Consider the following 14,764-nt stretch of genomic DNA (forward strand, 5'->3'; position numbering starts at 1 on the left):
GTACAAATCTGTGTGTCTCTGTTTCGTTAAACTCACACATTGTGTCTCACTTTCCATGTAATGAAAGAGTTTTGTAGGAATCTGTGTGTCTCTGTATCTTTTAACTTACACATTGTGTCTCACTTTCCATGTAATGAAAGAGTTTTTTTAGGAATCTGTGTGTTTCTGCATCTTTACAGTCACACATTGTGTCTCACATTCGATGTAATGAACGAGTTTTGTAGGAATCTGTGTGTCTCTGCATCTTTAAGCTCACACATTGTGTCTCACTGTCCATGTAATAAAAGTGTTTTGTAGGGCTGGGTGCGTCTCTGTATCTTTAAACTCACACATTGTGTCTCACTGTCCATGTAATGAAAGAGTTTTGTAGGTCTGGTTGTGTCTCTGCATCTTTAAACTCACACATTGTGTCTCACTGTCCATGTAATGAAAGCGTTTCGTTGGAATCACTGTTTCTCTTCATCTTTAAACTCACACATTGTTTCTCACTGTCCATGTAATAAAAGTGTTTTGTAGGACTGGGTGTGTCTCTGCATTTTTAAACTCCGACATTCTGTCTCACTGTCCATGTAACGAAAGAGTTTTGGAGGAATCTGTGTGTCTCTGCGTCTTTAAACTCGCACATTGTGTCCCACTGTCCATGTAATGAAAGAGTTTTTTAGTTCTGGGTGTGTCTCTGCATCTTTAAACTAACACAATGTGCCTCACTGTCGATGTAATGAAAGAGTTTTGTTGGAATCTGTTTGTCTCTGTATCTTTAAACTCACACATTTTGACTCACTCTCCATGTAATGAAAGAGTTTTGTACTAATCTGTGTGTCTCTGCATCTTTAAGCTCCCACATTGTGTCTCACTGTCCATGCAATGAAAGAGTTTTGTAGTAATCTGTGTGTATCGGCACCATTAAACTCACACATTGTGTCTCACGGTCCATGTAATGAAAGAGGTTTGTAGAAATCTGTGTGTCTCTGCATCTTTAAACTCACACAATGTGCCTCACTGTCCATGTAATGAAAGAGTTTTGTAGTAATCTGTGTGTATCTGCACCTTTAAACTCACACATTGTGTCTCACGGACCATGTAATGAGAGAGGTTTGTAGGAATCTGTGTGTCTCTGCATCTTTAAACTCACACATTGTGTCTCACTGTCCATGTAATAAAAGAGTTCTGTACGACTAGGTGTGGCTCTGTATCTTTAAACACACACATTGGGTCTCACTGTCCATGTAATGAAAGAGTTTTGTAGGACTGGGTGTGTCTCTGCATCTTTAAACTCACACATTGTGTCTCACTGTCAATGTAATGAAAGAGTTTTGTAGGAATCTGTGTGTATCTACAACTTTAAACTCACTCATTGTGTCTCATTTTCCATGTAATGAAAGAGTTTTGTAGGAATCTGTGCGTCTCTGCATCTTTAGGCTCACACATTGTGTCTCACTGTCCATGTAATGAAAGAGTTTTGTAGGAATCTGTGTGTCTCTGCATCTTTAAGCTCACACATTGTTTCTCACAGTCCATGTAATGAAAAAGTTTTGTTGGAATCTGTGTGTATCTGCTTCTTTAAACTCACATATTGTGTCTCACTGTCCATGTAATGAAAGAGTTTTGTAGGAATCTGTGTGTCTCTGCATCTTTAAACTCACACATTTTTCTCACTGTGCATGTAATAAAAGAGATCGTAGGACTGGGTTTGTCTCTGTATCTTTAAACGCACACATTGTGTCTCACTGTCCATGTAATGAAAGAGTTTTGTAGCAATCTGTGTGTCTCTGCATCTTTAAGCTCACACATTGTGTCTCACTGTCCATGTAATGAAAGAGTTTTGTAGGAATATGTGAGTCTCTGTATCTTTAAGATCACATATTGTGTCTCACTGTCCATGTAATGAAAGAGTTTTGAAGGAATCTGTGTGTCTCTGCATCTTTAAACTCACACATTGGGTCTCACTGACTATGTAATCAAAGAGTTTTGAAGGAATCTGTGTGTCTCTGCATCTTTAAACTCACACATTGGGTCCCACTGTCCATGTAATGAAAGAGTTTTTTAGTTCTGGGTGTGTCTCTGCATCTTTAAACTCACACAATGTGCCTCACTGTCCATGTAATGAAAGAGTTTTGTTGGAATCTGTGTGTCTCTGTATCTTTAAACTCACACATTTTAACTCACTCTCCATGTAATGAAAGAGTTTTATACAAGTCTGTGTGTCTCTCTATCTTTAAACTCACACAGTGTGTCTCACTGTCCATGTAACGAAAGAGTTTTGTAGGTTTCTGTCTTTCTCTGCATCTTTAAACTCACACATTGAGACTCACTGTCCATGCAATGAAAGAGTTTTGTAGTAATCTGTGTGTATCTGCACCTTTAAACTCACACATTGTGTCTCACGGACTATGTAATGAGAGAGGTTTGTAGGAATCTGTGTGTCTCTGCATCTTTAAACTCACAACTTGTGTCTTAATGTCCATGTAATGAAAGAGTTTTGTAGGACTGGGTGTGTCTCTGCATCTTTAAACTCACTCATTGTATCTCACTGCCCATGTAATGAAAGAGTTTTGTAGGATTATGTGAGTCTCTGTATCTTTAAACTCACATATTGTGTCTCACTGTCCATGTAATGAAAGAGTTTTGTAGGACTGGGTGTGTCTCTGTATCTTTTAACTCACACATTGGGTCTCACTGTCCATGTAATGAAAGAGTTTTTTAGTTCTGGGTGTGTCTCTGCATCTTTAAACTAACACAATGTGCCTCACTGTCGATGTAATGAAAGAGTTTTGTTGGAATCGGTTTGTCTCTGTATCTTTAAACTCACACATTTTGACTCACTGTCCATGTAATGAAAGAGTTTTGTAGGAATCTGTTTGTCTCTGCATCTTTAAACTCACACATTGTGACTCACTGTCCATGTAATGAAAGAGTTTTGTAGGAATCTGTGTGTCTCTGCATCTTTAAGCTCCCACATTGTGACTCACTGTCCATGCAACGAAAGAGTTTTGTAGTAATCTGTGTGTATCGGCACCTTTAAACTCACACATTGTGTCTCACGGTCCATGTAATGAAAGAGGTTTGTAGAAATCTGTGTGTCTCTGCATCTTTAAACTCACACATTGTGTCTCACTGTCCATGAAATAAAAGAGTTCTGTACGACAAGGTGTGGCTCTGTATCTTTAATCTCACACATTGGGTCTCACTGTCAATGTCATGAAAGAGTTTTGTAGGAATCTGTGTGTCTCTAGAACTTTAAACTCACTCATTGTGTCTCACTGTCCATGTAATGAAAGAGTTTTTTAGTTCTGGGTGTGTCTCTGAATCTTTAAACTCACACAATGTGCCTCACTGTCGATGTAATGAAAGAGTTTTGTTGGAATCTGTGTGTCTCTGTATCTTTAAACTCACATATTTTAACTCACTCTCCATGTAATGAAAGAGTTTTATACAAATCTGTGTGTCTCTCTACCTTTAAACTCACACAGTGTGTCTCACTGTCCATGTAACGAAAGAGTTTTGTAGGTTTCTGTCTTTCTCTGCATCTTTAAACTCACACATTGTGACTCACTGTCCATGCAATGAAAGAGTTTTGTAGTAATCTGTGTGTATCTGCACCTTTAAACTCACACATTGTGTCTCACGGACCATGTAATGAGAGAGGTTTGTAGGAATCTGTGTGTCTCTGCATCTTTAAACTCACACATTGTGTCTCACTGTCCATGAAATAAAAGAGTTCTGTACGACAAGGTGTGGCTCTGTATCTTTAATCTCACACATTGGGTCTCACTGTCAATGTCATGAAAGAGTTTTGTAGGAATCTGTGTGTCTCTAGAACTTTAAACTCACTCATTGTGTCTCACTGTCCATGTAATGAAAGAGTTTTTTAGTTCTGGGTGTGTCTCTGAATCTTTAAACTCACACAATGTGCCTCACTGTCGATGTAATGAAAGAGTTTTGTTGGAATCTGTGTGTCTCTGTATCTTTAAACTCACATATTTTAACTCACTCTCCATGTAATGAAAGAGTTTTATACAAATCTGTGTGTCTCTCTACCTTTAAACTCACACAGTGTGTCTCACTGTCCATGTAACGAAAGAGTTTTGTAGGTTTCTGTCTTTCTCTGCATCTTTAAACTCACACATTGTGACTCACTGTCCATGCAATGAAAGAGTTTTGTAGTAATCTGTGTGTATCTGCACCTTTAAACTCACACATTGTGTCTCACGGACCATGTAATGAGAGAGGTTTGTAGGAATCTGTGTGTCTCTGCATCTTTAAACTCACACATTGTGTCTCACTGTCCATGTAATAAAAGAGTTCTGTACGACTATGTGTGGCTCTGTATCTTTAAACTCACTCATTGTGTCTCATTTTCCATGTAATGAAAGAGTTTTGTAGGACTGGGTGTGTCTCTGCATCTTTAAACTCACAGATTGGTTCTCACTGTCCATGTAACGAAAGAGTTTTGTAGGAATCTGTGTGTATCTACAACTTTAAACTCACACATTGTGTCTCACAGTCCATGTAATGAAAGAGTTTTGTAGGAATCTGTGCGTCTCTGCATCTTTAAGCTCACACATTGTGTCTCACTGTCCATGTAATGAAAGAATTTTGTAGGAATCTGTGTGTCTCTGCATCTTTAAGCTCACACATTGTTTCTCACAGTCAATGTAATGACAGAGTTTTGTTGGAATCTGTGTGTATCTGCATCTTTAAACTCACATATTGTGTCTCACTGTCCATGTAATGAAAGAGTTTTGTAGGAATCTGTGTGTCTCTGCATCTTTAAACTCTCACATTTTTCTCACTGTGCATGTAATAAAAGAGATTGTAGGACTGGGTTTGTCTCTGTATCTTTAAACGCACACATTGTGTCTCACTGTCCATGTAATGAAAGAGTTTTGTAGCAATCTGTGTGTCTCTGCATCTTTAAGCTCACACATTGTGTCTCACTGTCCATGTAATGAAAGAGTTTTGTAGGAATATGTGAGTCTCTGTATCTTTAAGATCACATATTGTGTCTCACTGTCCATGTAATGAAAGAGTTTTGAAGGAATCTGTGTGTCTCTGCATCTTTAAACTCACACATTGGGTCTCACTGACTATGTAATCAAAGAGTTTTGAAGGAATCTGTGTGTCTCTGCATCTTTAAACTCACACATTGGGTCTCACTGTCCATGTAATGAAAGCGTTTCGTTGGAATCACTGTTTCTCTTCATCTTTAAACTCACACATTGTTTCTCACTGTCCATGTAATAAAAGTGTTTTGTAGGACTGGGTGTGTCTCTGCATTTTTAAACTCCGACATTCTGTCTCACTGTCCATGTAACGAAAGAGTTTTGGAGGAATCTGTGTGTCTCTGCGTCTTTAAACTCGTACATTGTGTCCCACTGTCCATGTAATGAAAGAGTTTTTTAGTTCTGGGTGTGTCTCTGCATCTTTAAACTAACACAATGTGCCTCATTGTCGATGTAATGAAAGAGTTTTGTTGGAATCTGTTTGTCTCTGTATCTTTAAACTCACACATTTTGACTCACTGTCCATGTAATGAAAGAGTTTTGTAGGAATCTGTGTGTCTCTGCATCTTTAAGCTCCCGCATTGTGTCTCACTGTCCATGCAATGAAAGAGTTTTGTAGTAATCTGTGTGTATCGGCACCTTTAAACTCACACATTGTGTCTCACGGTCCATGTAATGAAAGAGGTTTGTAGAAATCTGTGTGTCTCTGCATCTTTAAACTCACACATTGTGTCTCACTGTCCATGAAATAAAAGAGTTCTGTACTACAAGGTGTGGCTCTGTATCTTTAATCTCACACATTGGGTCTCACTGTCAATGTCATGAAAGAGTTTTGTAGGAATCAGTGTGTCTCTAGAACTTTAAACTCACTCATTGTGTCTCACTGTCCATGTAATGAAAGAGTTTTTTAGTTCTGGGTGTGTCTCTGAATCTTTAAACTCACACAATGTGCCTCACTGTCGATGTAATGAAAGAGTTTTGTTGGAATCTGTGTGTCTCTGTATCTTTAAACTCACACATTTTAACTCACTCTCCATGTAATGAAAGAGTTTTATACAATTCTGTGTGTCTCTCTATCTTTAAACTCACACAGTGTGTCTCACTGTCCATGTAACGAAAGAGTTTTGTAGGTTTCTGTCTTTCTCTGCATCTTTAAACTCACACATTGTAACTCACTGTCCATGCAATGAAAGAGTTTTGTAGTAATCTGTGTGTATCTGCACCTTTAAACTCACACATTGTGTCTCACGGACCATGTAATGAGAGAGGTTTGTAGGAATCTGTGTGTCTCTGCATCTTTAAACTCACACATTGTGTCTCACTGTCCATGTAATAAAAGAGTTCTGTACGACTAGGTGTGGCTCTGTATCTTTAAACACACACATTGGGTCTCACTGTCCATGTAATGAAAGAGTTTTGTAGGACTGGGTGTGTCTCTGCATCTTTAAACTCACACATTGTGTCTCACTGTCAATGTAATGAAAGAGTTTTGTAGGAATCTGTGTGTATCTACAACTTTAAACTCACTCATTGTGTCTCATTTTCCATGTAATGAAAGAGTTTTGTAGGAATCTGTGTGTCTCTGCATCTTTTAGCTCACACATTGTGTCTCACAGTCCATGTAATGAAAGAGTTTTGTTGGAATCTGTGTGTATCTGCATCTTTAAACTCACATATTGTGTCTCACTGTCCATGTAATGAAAGAGTTTTGTAGGAATCTGTGTGTCTCTGCATCTTTAAACTCACACATTTTTCTCACTGTGCATGTAATAAAAGAGTTTTGTAGGACTGGGTTTGTCTCTGTATCTTTAAACGCACACATTGTGTCTCACTGTCCATGTAATGAATGAGTTTTTTAGTTCTGGGTATTACTCTGCATCTTTAAACTCACACAATGTCCCTCACTGTCGAAGTAATGAAAGAGTTTTGTTGGAATCTGTGTGTCTCTGTATCTTTAAACTCAAACATTTTGACTCACTGTCCATGTAATGAAAGAGTTTTGTACAAATCTGTGTGTCTCTCTATCTTTAAACTCACACATTGTTTCTCACTGTCCATGTAACGAAAGAGTTTTGTAGGAATCTGTCTTTCTCTGCATCTGTAAACTGACACATTGTGACTCTCTGCCCATGTAATGAAAGTGTTTTGTAGGAATCAGTGTGTCTCTGCATCTTTAAACTCACACATTGTGTCTCACTGTCCATGCAATGAAAGTGTTTTGTAGTAATCTTTTTGTATCTGCACCTTTAAACTCACACATTGTGTCTCACGGTCCATGTAATGTAAGAGGTTTGTAGGAATCTGTGTGTCTCTGCATCTTTAAACTCACACATTGTGTCTCACTGTCAATGTCATGAAAGAGTTTTGTAGGAATCTGTGTGTCTCTACAACTTTAAACTCACTCATTGTGTCTCACTGTCCATGTAATGAAAGCGTTTTGTAGGAATCTGTGCGTCTCTGCATCTTTAAACTCACACATTGTGTCTCATTGTCCATGTAATAAAAGAGTTCTGTACGACTGGGTGTGTCTCTGTATCTTTAAACTCACACAATGGGTCTCACTGTCCATGTTATGAAAGAGTTTTGTAGGTCTGGGTATGTCTCTGCATTTTTAAACTGACACATTGTGTCACACTGTCCATGTAACGAATGAGTTTTGTAGGAATCTGTGTGTCTCTGCATCTTTAAACTCATACATTGTGTCTCACTGTCCATGTAATGAAAGTGTTTAGTAGTAATCTGTGTGTCTCTGCATCTTTAAACTCACACATTGTGTCTCACTGTCCATGTAATAAAAGAGTTTTGGAGGACTGGGTGTGTCTCTGTATCTTTAAACTCACACATTGGGTCTCACTGTCCATGTAATGAAAGAGTTTTGTAGGAATCTGTTTGTCTCTGCATCTTTAAACTCACACATTGGGTCTCACTGTCCATGTAATAAAAGAGTTTTGTAGTAATATGTGAGTCACTTTATCTTTAAACTCACACATTGGGTCTCACTGTCCATGTAATGAAAGAGTTTTTTAGTTCTGGCTGTGTCTCTGCATCTTAAAACTCACACAATGTGCCTCACTGTCGATGTAATGAAAGAGTTTTGTTGGAATCTGTTTGTCTCTGTATTTTTAAGCTCACAGATTTTGACTCACTGTCAATGTAATGAAAGAGTTTTGTACAAATCTGTGTGTCTCTCTATCTTTAAACTCACACATTGTGTCTCTCTGTCCATGTAATGAAAGATTTTTGTAGGAATCTGTCTTTCTCTGCATCTTTAAACTCACACATTGTGACTCTCTGTCCAAGTAATGAAAGAGTTTTGTAGGAATCTGTGTGTCTCTGCATCTTTAAGCTCCCACATTGTGCCCCACTGTCCATGTAATGAAAGAGTTTTGTAGGAATCTGAGTGTATCTCATCTTTAAACTCACACATTGTGTCTCACTGTCCATGTAATGAAAGAGTTTTGTAGGAATCTGTGTGTCTCTGCATCTTTAAACTCACACATTGTGTCTCACTGTCCATGTAATGAAAGAGTTTTGCAGGAATCTGTGTGTCGCTGCATCTTTCAGCTCTCACGTTGTGTCTCACTGTCCATGTAATGAAAGAGTTTTGTAGGAATCTGTGTGTATCTGCATCTTTAAACTCACACATTGTGTCACAATGTCCATGTAATGAAAGAGTTTTGTAGGACTGGATGTGTCTCTGTATCTTTAAACACACACATTGTGTCTCACTGTCCATGTAATGAAAGAGTTTTGTACAAATCTGTATGTCTCTGTTTCGTTAAACTCACACATTGTGTCTCACTTTCCATGTAATGAAAGAGTTTTGTAGGAATCTGTGTGTCTCTGTATCTTTTAACTTACACATTGTTTCTCACTTTCCATGTAATGAAAGAGTTTTTTTAGGAATCTGTGTGTTTCTGCATCTTTACAGTCACACATTGTGTCTCACTGTCCATGTAATAAAAGTGTTTTGTAGGACTGGGTGCGTCTCTGTATCTTTAAACTCACACATTGTGTCTCACTGTCCATGTAATGAAAGAGTTTTGTAGGTCTGGTTGTGTCTCTGCATCTTTAAACTCACACATTGTGTCTCACTGTCCATGTAATGAAAGCGTTTCGTTGGAATCACTGTTTCTCTTCATCTTTAAACTCACACATTGTTTCTCACTGTCCATGTAATAAAAGTGTTTTGTAGGACTGGGTGTGTCTCTGCATTTTTAAACTCCGACATTCTGTCTCACTGTCCATGTAACGAAAGAGTTTTGGAGGAATCTGTGTGTCTCTGCGTCTTTAAACTCGCACATTGTGTCCCACTGTCCATGTAATGAAAGAGTTTTTTAGTTCTGGGTGTGTCTCTGCATCTTTAAACTAACACAATGTGCCTCACTGTCGATGTAATGAAAGAGTTTTGTTGGAATCTGTTTGTCTCTGTATCTTTAAACTCACACATTTTGACTCACTCTCCATGTAATGAAAGAGTTTTGTACTAATCTGTGTGTCTCTGCATCTTTAAGCTCCCACATTGTTCTCACTGTCCATGCAATGAAAGAGTTTTGTAGTAATCTGTGTGTATCGGCACCTTTAAACTCACACATTGTGTCTCACGGTCCATGTAATGAAAGAGGTTTGTAGAAATCTGTGTGTCTCTGCATCTTTAAACTCACACAATGTGCCTCACTGTCCATGTCATGAAAGAGTTTTGTTGGAATCTGTGTGTCTCTGTATCTTTAAACTCACACATTTTAACTCACTCTCCATGTAATGAAAGAGTTTTATACAAATCTGTGTGTCTCTCTATCTTTAAACTCACACAGTGTGTCTCACTGTCCATGTAACGAAAGAGTTTTGTAGGTTTCTGTCTTTCTCTGCATCTTTAAACTCACACATTGTGACTCACTGTCCATGCAATGAAAGAGTTTTGTAGTAATCTGTGTGTATCTGCACCTTTAAACTCACACATTGTGTCTCACGGACCATGTAATGAGAGAGGTTTGTAGGAATCTGTGTGTCTCTGCATCTTTAAACTCACACATTGTGTCTCACTGTCCATGTAATAAAAGAGTTCTGTACGACTAGGTGTGGCTCTGTATCTTTAAACACACACATTGGGTCTCACTGTCCATGTAATGAAAGAGTTTTGTAGGACTGGGTGTGTCTCTGCATCTTTAAACTCACACATTGTGTCTCACTGTCAATGTAATGAAAGAGTTTTGTAGGAATCTGTGTGTATCTACAACTTTAAACTCACTCATTGTGTCTCATTTTCCATGTAATGAAAGAGTTTTGTAGGAATCTGTGCGTCTCTGCATCTTTAAGCTCACACATTGTGTCTCACTGTCCATGTAATGAAAGAGTTTTGTAGGAATCTGTGTGTCTCTGCATCTTTAAGCTCACACATTGTTTCTCACAGTCCATGTAATGAAAAAGTTTTGTTGGAATCTGTGTGTATCTGCATCTTTAAACTCACATATTGTGTCTCACTGTCCATGTAATGAAAGAGTTTTGTAGGAATCTGTGTGTCTCTGCATCTTGAAACTCACACATTTTTCTCACTGTGCATGTAATAAAAGAGATCGTAGGACTGGGTTTGTCTCTGTATCTTTAAACGCACACATTGTGTCTCACTGTCAATGTAATGAAAGAGTTTTGTAGGAATCTGTGTGTCTCTGCATCTTTAAGCTCACACATTGTGTCTCACTGTCCATGTAATGAAAGAGTTTTGTAGGAATATGTGAGTCTCTGTATCTTTAAGATCACATATTGTGTCTCACTGTCCATGTAATGAAAGAGTTTTGAAGGAATCTGTGTGTCTCTGCATCTTTAAACTCACACATTGGGTCTCACTGACTATGTAATCAAAGAGTTTTGAAGGAATCTGTGTGTCTCTGCATCTTTAAACTCACACATTGTGTCTCACTGTCCATGTAATGAAAGAGTTTTTTAGTTCTGGGTGTGTCTCGCATCTTTAAACTCACACAATGTGCCTCACTGTCCATGTAATGAAAGAGTTTTGTTGGAATCTGTGTGTCTCTGTATCTTTAAACTCACACATTTTAACTCACTCTCCATGTAATGAAAGAGTTTTATACAAGTCTGTGTGTCTCTCTATCTTTAAACTCACACAGTGTGTCTCACTGTCCATGTAACGAAAGAGTTTTGTAGGTTTCTGTCTTTCTCTGCATCTTTAAACTCACACATTGAGACTCACTGTCCATGCAATGAAAGAGTTTTGTAGTAATCTGTGTGTATCTGCACCTTTAAACTCACACATTGTGTCTCACTGACTATGTAATGAGAGAGGTTTGTAGGAATCTGTGTGTCTCTGCATATTTAAACTCACAACTTGTGTCTCACTGTCCATGTAATGAAAGAGTTTTGTAGGACTGGGTGTGTCTCTGCATCTTTAAACTCACACATTGTATCTCACTGCCCATGTAATGAAAGAGTTTTGTAGGAATCTGAGTCTATCTCATCTTTAAACTCACACATTGTGTCTCACTGTCCATGTAATGAAAGAGTTTTGTAGGAATCTGTCTGTCTCTGCATCTTTAAACTCACACGTTGTGTCTCACTGTCCATGTAATGAAAGAGATTTGTAGGAATCTGTGTGTCTCTGCATCTTTAAACTCACACATTGTGTCTCACTGTCCATGTAATGAAAGAGTTTTGCAGGAATCTGTGTGTCGCTGCATCTTTCAGCTCTCACGTTGTGTCTCACTGTCCATGTAATGAAAGAGTTTTGTAGGAATCTGTGTGTATCTGCATCTTTAAACTCACACATTGTGTCACAATGTCCATGTAATGAAAGAGTTTTGTAGGACTGGATGTGTCTCTGTATCTTTAAACTCACACATTGTGTCTCACTGTCCATGTAATGAAAGAGTTTTGTACAAATCTGTGTGTCTCTGTTTCGTTAAACTCACACATTGTGTCTCACTTTCCATGTAATGAAAGAGTTTTGTAGGATTCTGTGTGTCTCTGTATCTTTTAACTTACACATTGTGTCTCACTTTCCATGTAATGAAAGAGTTTTTTTAGGAATCTGTGTGTTTCTGCATCTTTACAGTCACACATTGTGTCTCACTTTCGATGTAATGAACGAGTTTTGTAGGAATCTGTGTGTCTCTGCATCTTTAAGCTCACACATTGTGTCTCACTGTCCATGTAATAAAAGTGTTTTGCAGGACTGGGTGCGTCACTGTATCTTTAAACTCACACATTGTGTCTCACTGTCCATGTAATGAAAGAGTTTTGTAGGTCTGGTTGTGTCTCTGCATCTTTAAACTCACACATTGTGTCTCACTGTCCATGTAATGAAAGCGTTTCGTTGGAATCACTGTTTCTCTTCATCTTTAAACTCACACATTGTTTCTCACTGTCCATGTAATAAAAGTGTTTTGTAGGACTGGGTGTGTCTCTGCATTTTTAAACTCCGACATTCTGTCTCACTGTCCATGTAACGAAAGAGTTTTGGAGGAATCTGTGTGTCTCTGCGTCTTTAAACTAACACAATGTGCCTCACTGTCGATGTAATGAAAGAGTTTTGTTGGAATCTGTTTGTCTCTGTATCTTTAAACTCACACATTTTGACTCACTCTCCATGTAATGAAAGAGTTTTGTACTAATCTGTGTGTCTCTGCATCTTTAAGCTCCCACATTGTGTCTCACTGTCCATGCAATGAAAGAGTTTTGTAGTAATCTGTGTGTATCGGCACCTTTAAACTCACACATTGTGTCTCACGGTCCATGTAATGAAAGAGGTTTGTAGAAATCTGTGTGTCTCTGCATCTTTAAACTCACACAATGTGCCTCACTGTCCATGTAATGAAAGAGTTTTGTTGGAATCTGTGTGTCTCTGTATCTTTAAACTCACACATTTTAACTCACTCTCCATGTAATGAAAGAGTTTTATACAAATCTGTGTGTCTCTCTATCTTTAAACTCACACAGTGTGTCTCACTGTCCATGTAACGAAAGAGTTTTGTAGGTTTCTGTCTTTCTCTGCATCTTTAAACTCACACATTGTGACTCACTGTCCATGCAATGAAAGAGTTTTGTAGTAATCTGTGTGTATCTGCACCTTTAAACTCACACATTGTGTCTCACGGACCATGTAATGAGAGAGGTTTGTAGGAATCTGTGTGTCTCTGCATCTTTAAACTCACACATTGTGTCTCACTGTCCATGTAATAAAAGAGTTCTGTACGACTAGGTGTGGCTCTGTATCTTTAAACACACACATTGGGTCTCACTGTCCATGTAATGAAAGAGTTTTGTAGGACTGGGTGTGTCTCTGCATCTTTAAACTCACACATTGTGTCTCACTGTCAATGTAATGAAAGAGTTTTGTAGGAATCTGTGTGTATCTACAACTTTAAACTCACTCATTGTGTCTCATTTTCCATGTAATGAAAGAGTTTTGTAGGAATCTGTGCGTCTCTGCATCTTTAAGTTCACACATTGTGTCTCACTGTCCATGTAATGAAAGAGTTTTGTAGGAATATGTGAGTCTCTGTATCTTTAAGATCACATATTGTGTCTCACTGTCCATGTAATGAAAGAGTTTTGAAGGAATCTGTGTGTCTCTGCATCTTTAAACTCACACATTGGGTCTCACTGACTATGTAATCAAAGAGTTTTGAAGGAATCTGTGTGTCTCTGCATCTTTAAACTCACACATTTGGTCTCACTGTCCATGTAATGAAAGAGTTTTTTAGTTCTGGGTGTGTCTCTGCATCTTTAAACTCACACAATGTGCCTCACTGTCCATGTAATGAAAGAGTTTTGTTGGAATCTGTGTGTCTCTGTATCTTTAAACTCACACATTTTAACTCACTCTCCATGTAATGAAAGAGTTTTATACAAGTCTGTGTGTCTCTCTATCTTTAAACTCACACAGTGTGTCTCACTGTCCATGTAACGAAAGAGTTTTGTAGGTTTCTGTCTTTCTCTGCATCTTTAAACTCACACATTGAGACTCACTGTCCATGCAATGAAAGAGTTTTGTAGTAATCTGTGTGTATCTGCACCTTTAAACTCACACATTGTGTCTCACGGACTATGTAATGAGAGAGGTTTGTAGGAATCTGTGTGTCTCTGCATCTTTAAACTCACAACTTGTGTCTCACTCTCCATGTAATGAAAGAGTTTTGTACTAATCTGTGTGTCTCTGCATCTTTAAGCTCCCACATTGTGTCTCACTGTCCATGCAATGAAAGAGTTTTGTAGTAATCTGTGTGTATCGGCACCTTTAAACTCACACATTGTGTCTCACGGTCCATGTAATGAAAGAGGTTTGTAGAAATCTGTGTGTCTCTGCATCTTTAAACTCACACAATGTGCCTCACTGTCCATGTAATGAAAGAGTTTTGTTGGAATCTGTGTGTCTCTGTATCTTTAAACTCACACATTTTAACTCACGCTCCATGTAATGAAAGAGTTTTATACAAATCTGTGTGTCTCTCTATCTTTAAACTCACACAGTGTGTCTCACTGTCCATGTAACGAAAGAGTTTTGTAGGTTTCTGTCTTTCTCTGCATCTTTAAACTCACACATTGTGACTCACTGTCCATGCAATGAAAGAGTTTTGTAGTAATCTGTGTGTATCTGCACCTTTAAACTCACACATTGTGTCTCACGGACCATGTAATGAGAGAGGTTTGTAGGAATCTGTGTGTCTCTGCATCTTTAAACTCACACATTGTGTCTCACTGTCCATGTAATAAAAGAGTTCTGTACGACTAGGTGTGGCTCTGTATCT

Source organism: Carcharodon carcharias, assembly GCF_017639515.1.
Source record: "Carcharodon carcharias isolate sCarCar2 chromosome 29 unlocalized genomic scaffold, sCarCar2.pri SUPER_29_unloc_8, whole genome shotgun sequence".
In the NCBI taxonomy this organism is placed as follows: Eukaryota; Metazoa; Chordata; class Chondrichthyes; order Lamniformes; family Lamnidae; genus Carcharodon; species Carcharodon carcharias.